The following is a 6,187-nucleotide window of genomic DNA, read 5'->3' as shown; positions in this document are numbered from 1 at the left end:
AGTTATTAATATGATGGGATCGTTAGAGTTAACTAAATGCTCAGTGGAGTGTTGTAAAAAGCAAAACAGTCTCTAAGAGCACTCACCGTGCAAGTGGAAGGACTAGAGTCCCAGCATATACTTAACAAGCCAGACATGGTTCCAAGCACACACTTGGTACCCCAGAAAGGAGTGGAGGGAGACAGGATTATTGCATCTTGCAGACTGCCAGCCTATCCGAACACCGCAAGCAACAGGTTCAGTGAGAGACCTTGCCTCAAAGAAAAAAGACAGTGAGTGATACAGAAGGACTTTATGCCCTCCTCTGGTCCCTACACCTATACACAACATACACCACACGTATGCCAGATACACACACTGACAAACACAATAAACTTGAGTCACACAATAATAAGTTGATTAAATAATTGCAAAATATGGTAGGCACTCACAATCCTCCTGCCTCAGCTTTCTGGGATTACAAACACGCACCACCACCCCTTGCCCATTATTCCCTCCTTGGACGAACAGTCATCTCAACAGTATGTTTGAACCTACCATTGATTCCTTCCCATTACAAGTGTTTGCTGGTCACCACGACGCTGCATCCTTGCAAGGCTCCAGAGACCTGACCTGACTGGGGAGGGAGCAGATGAAGAAAATCCAGACATGGGGGATACACAGAAAAGCTGGTATCTGGTGGACGGGGCTCTCTGATGAAGAAGCTACCTCAGCTCAGATGTTCATTATGCTTGTTATATACAGTGGAGCAGGAAGGTGAAGTTATTGCATACAGATAAACAAGGAGGCAGGATTATTATAACATCTGAGCTAGGAGGCAGGGTTAGGAAATCTCAGAAGAAGTATTCTCTGTAGGAGATCAGTTTGCAGGCCACATACATCATAGGGGCGTGGAGCATGGTGGATAGTTTTTGTATAAACTGTCAACATTCACACTTGGAACAGAGGAGGGCATTTTCATCCTGAGCCTCGTGGTGAGAATGCGGAGGGCAGGCTTTGCCAATTGCCCGTGGGTCTGAGACTTTGACACTGAGACATATGACCATGGCCATGTCAAACAACACACATTGGCTCAGGATTTCACATGCTCAGCACGTGCTCCAATCCCCACACGTGATGCATTCGATACAGTAAGCTAAGCACCGGGAGACTCCGGAGAAATGTTTCTTTCTATGGAGTTCACATCCCAGCAGTGTTTCAGAGATCTGAAGTTGTCACACTATCAAAACAATGTACATTAGTGTAATAGTACTGCAATTGCACATGATAGTCCCATGTGGTAAACGCCGAGCTAAGGGTTCAGCTATATCTCAGGCACAACAGTGGGTCAGCCTGAGCTCTGCCCTAACACACACACACAAACACACACACACACACACACACACACACACAAAACATTCTTCTTCTTAACCTTCCTTAGCCAGGAACCAGCTTAGCCTGCTACCCTGTCCTCCTTGGGTTTTATGTCAACTTGACATAAGCTGGAGTCTCCTGAGAAGAAACCACAATAGAGAAAATACTTCTGTAAGACTGGCCCTAAAATAAGTCTATAGAGTATTATTAGCTTGATAATGAGTGATATGGGAGGGTCCAACCCACTGTGGGTGGTCCTGGGTGATGTGGGAGGGTCCAACCCACTGTGGGTGGTCCTGGGTGTATTAGAAAGCAGGCTGAGCAAGCCAGGAAGCAGCATTCCTCCATGGTCTCTGCTTCAGTTCCTGCCTTGAGTTCCTGCCTTGGCTTCCCTCAGTGGACTGCAACTCAGGATGGGTAAGCCAAATAGCCCTTTTCTTCCCAGTTTGCTTTTGGGTATGGTTTTATCCCAGGAATAGAAACTCCAAGACACACCTCCTTCAAAAGCCCTCCATAGAGAAGTTCCTAACCTTCAACTAAACTTCTCAAAGATTTTGCCCAAAGCGTCCTCATGCCCTCCTCTACTGAAGCAAGCCCCTAAGGAGGTCAGCATCTGAAAGTCTAACTAAGCCTTGGAATTAGTCAAAGCAAAGGAGAGTTTATTCTTTAATATTTGGGCATAAACAAACAAACAAAAAAAGCAAACCAGAAATTGGTTGTCTTCCAAGACAGCCAGGAAGCAGATCTTGACCAAAATAGGCTGTCAGAGCTCAGCCACATCCAAGTTCCCCAAAGAATCTCAAATCTTGTGCCCAGTGGGCAAGCTCTGAGCTTCCTGGCAAAGCACTCCTTTGATATAGGACCTAACACTCTTTATGTTTCAGAATCCCTGAACTCATCTCAAACACAGTGGCCTGTGTCGGTGTGTGTGTGTGTGTATGTGTGTGTGTGTGTGTGTGTATGTGTGTGTGTGTGTGTGTATGTGTGTCTGTGTGTATGTCTGTGTGTGTGCATGGATATGTGTATGTGTATGTGTGTGTCTGTGTGTCTCTGTTTGTGTGTCTGTGTGTGTGCATGGATATGTGTATGTGTATGTGTGTGTGTCTGTGTGTATGTATATGTGTGTCTGTGTGTGTGTGTGTGTATGTGTGTGTGTATGCATGGATATGTGTATGTGTGTCTGTGTGTGTGTATGTATGTCTGTGTGTGTGTGTGTATGTGTGTATGTATATGTGTGTCTGTGTGTGTGTGTGTATGTGTGTGTGTATGCATGGATATGTGTATGTGTGTCTGTGTGTGTGTATGTATGTCTGTGTGTGTGTCTGTTTGTGTGTGTGTATGCGTGTGTGTATGCATGGATATGTGTATGTGTGTGCTCATGTGCATGTGGTTTGACATGCTTCTGTTTTGTCCTCACCCATGCTTTTGTGATATTAGTTCTCTGTATTTTACATGGCACAGGTTGTCCCATCTCACCCCTGCTAGCTGCACCCATCATCCCTCTAGGGCTGCTTCCTCCAGCCCATCCCCCCCCCCCAGCACTTCCTTTCAGGTGCACCCCACCCCTCCTTGTTCTCTGTTCTGTGAGTCGACTTTCCACAGTGCAGAACCTTTGCCCACCCACCCCCCTCAGCCTACACAATCCTCCTTCAGTGTTTTCTCCCTCCCACCATCCAGTGGCAATTACAGGTATAGGCGGCCTTTTCTTTGAAGAGAATACTGCTTGTGAGCCATTATAAGCCACCTGGCCCTCTCCGCTCCCAGCCACATGAGTGACACCAGAATGTCTTACCTCACTCCCTGCTTAGCTACAGGGAAACCTCACCCAAGTCTAACCAGGCCCCACTCCATCTAATCACGACCTTTCCAAGGAGTATATCCCCACAGAGGCATCTGCCTCCTAAAAGGGCCCCAAACTTCTGATCTTGCCTGTCCCTTAATTTCTCAGCTGATTTACACCTCCAGTGTCCCTTTAATGTACAACTGGCTATACCACTATTGCTCCAAGCCAGTGCCACATCCTGACCTCTTTAGATCCTCATAAGCCCCTGGAACCAGAGTCAGTACAGAAAGATCCCATACATGGCATCACTTACATACACCCGCCATTACAAAGCTTTCATACTACAAATGTCTGTCATCCCCTCCATCTTACCATGTTGACTCCCACCCTCCCCCTTCTCAGAGAACCTCCCGATGGGGACAAGCCAGAGATGGGATGCTCACCCTCCGGCCACACTTGCTGGCTCCAGGTGATTAGAACCATACGAGCACCCATCTTAAAACTTCCTGAAATACAGCCAGCAAGATGAGTCAGCAGGTAAAGGAGCTTGCTGCCAGGTCTGAAGACCCAAGAGAGCTAACTCTCCCACGTTGTCCTCTGACCTCTACATCTGTCCTGTGACACACCACCTTCTCTCTCTCTCTCTCTCTCTCTCTCTCTCTCTCTCTCTCTCTCTCTCTCTTAATTTTTTTTTAACTCCTAAAAGAGCCCATCTTCCTAGCAAGTACTGAATGCCTCCCAGGAGAGTATTGGGGCCTCGTTGGAGAATATTGAGTGGCTTGCTAGAGACTAGTAAAGGCCTTCCTGGGTATACTGGGTCCATCACTGGAGAACAGTGGACTACATTGAGGTGGAAGACTCCTGGGCACCATGGCAACCCCAATCCAAATACACGCCCAAGTGATAGGCGAGAGGCCTTGGAAAGCAGTATCCTGCCAAGACAGAGGAAGGAGGCTGACATACCCAAGAGGTGAGAGGGCAGGGTCAGGGAGTAAGGAGCTCTTGGAGAGACCTCCAGTTCCCATGATGTCAGCCTCACCTTCCTTCCATGTTCCCTGCGAGTCCCCTGACTCCATCAACAGATCCCACTTCTACCCAGGCTCAGGAGGGTTTAGTTTCTTGCGACCAACCCATTCTCAACTGAGATACCTTTCAACACAGCTGCTGCATTGTCCCCACCACCCACTTTCCATTCTTTTCTTCTGCCGGAATCTGTTTGCCCGTGACTATTGATGCAGTCACACAGCACACAGCCTTGTTCTTCCCTTGAACAAATGCTGCCTGGCGTCGTCCCAAAGACAACAAACGGCAGCTCATGGCTTAATCACACAACAGGTGAGCGGGGCCATGCCAACACTTACACCAATGTGTCTCAGACCCACTGGAATTCCTTGCCTGCTGGAGTTCCCCAGCAACAGTCCTGACCTCGCGGATTTGTGGCATCACCAGAAGTGTGGAGCACCTGCGGCCCCCAGCTGCAGGAGGCAGTCCAGCTGTAAGGGTGGAGATTTACACGGAGGAAGCCCAGGCAAAACTTATGCTGAGGAGCACTCTTCCTCACAAGTCACTTAGACCTTCTACAACAAGATTATGGTTCCCATAGCAACCAATAAACCTAAGAGCCCTCCAGAATGGAGCATTCTGTCTCCTCTGGAACAAGGCTTACCCACCCGCTGAAGCAAGCTCCCTGCTGCCACAAGCCAGCCTTTTTCCCTTTTGCTTTGATTGAGAGTGACCTTCTTCCAAGTTTTAGTATGACTGTCACTAGGACAAACCATCTGTGGTTCTAAACTACTGTGCTGTACTGGAAGTCAGGAAGGTCTAACCACTAACCATTCTAGAATGGTCTGCGCGTTGCTGCTGTTTGGAAATATGATTGTTTCATATGAAGTACTTGAAGTCACAGAGCTCATGAGTCCTTTTGGGAACATTTCCAAACAGGATGGACGTGCTGTGCCCAGTACTCTAACAAATGGCACGTATGTTTTCCCTTTGGGCAAGGCCCACGGCTTTGACAGGCTTTGCGATGCCCTGTCTGTCCTTCCTTGAGGTTTGCTCTTTCAAGGGCTACTGTTTGCAATGGAGACTGGCACTCCACATTAGAAAGACCAAAAGCATGTTCCTTTTGTTCATTTCATTTTTTTAATATTTTAATTTTTCACTTTTAACTGATTTGTTAAGACATAAGAACTGTGCAGACTTATAGGGCGCCATATGCTGTTTGTTACATACATATACTTTGTAATGTTAAAATTGGGATAAGCATATGTAACTACTCAAATATCCCCTCTCCTCCTCCGCCTCCTCCTCCTCCTCCTCCTCCTCCTCTTCCTCTTCCTCCTCTTCTTTTTCCCTCCTCCCTTCTTCTTCTTCTTCTTCTTCTTTTTCTTTTTCTTCTTCTTCTTCTTTTCTCTCTCTCTCTCTCTCTCTCTCTCTCTCTCTCTCTCTCTCTCTCCTGGTGCTGGACATCAAACTCACATCCTGCACTTGCTAGGCTGGGCCTCGGCCCATTTTCTTATGATGAAACTATTCCACGTACTTTTTCTCCCTTTTTGAGAGACTTTATGCAATGCACCATTGATAGCTTTAGCCACCGCCACCTCCACCTTACTCCAACCCCACTGTGGCCCAGGACCCATTGAGCAATGCATGCCCCTTAATGCTGATTGGTTCAGAAGTGGCAGTCACCCCAAGAAGACCACCCCTCACATTCCACCTAATTCAATCAAGCTCTGCTGTTGTTTTGTTCTTTGAGTGGGTTTTTTAAAGTTTTGTTGTTGATACTGTTGCCATGCCTGGTTGGCCTGGAAATCACTATGTAGACCAAGCTGACTTTGAACTCACAGAGCTCTGTCTGTCTTTGTCTCCTGGGTGTTGGCATTAAAGGCATGTACCACAGCCCCCAATGAAGCTGACTTAGTTAATGAAATATTTGTATTTGTTCTTAGGCAATCTCATACTTTATTTGGTGTCATATCCTCCGTCACCATGTCTTACCATCCCATTTTAACCCCTACTTTTCAGCAGTCTTTCTTCTTCTTCCGTGTCTAT

This window comes from Acomys minous, assembly GCF_964271855.1.
Source record: "Acomys minous genome assembly, chromosome: 9".
NCBI classification, from domain to species: domain Eukaryota; kingdom Metazoa; phylum Chordata; class Mammalia; order Rodentia; family Muridae; genus Acomys; species Acomys minous.
The sequence above is the reverse complement of the archived record's forward strand: the minus strand, read 5'-3'. Positions refer to the sequence as shown.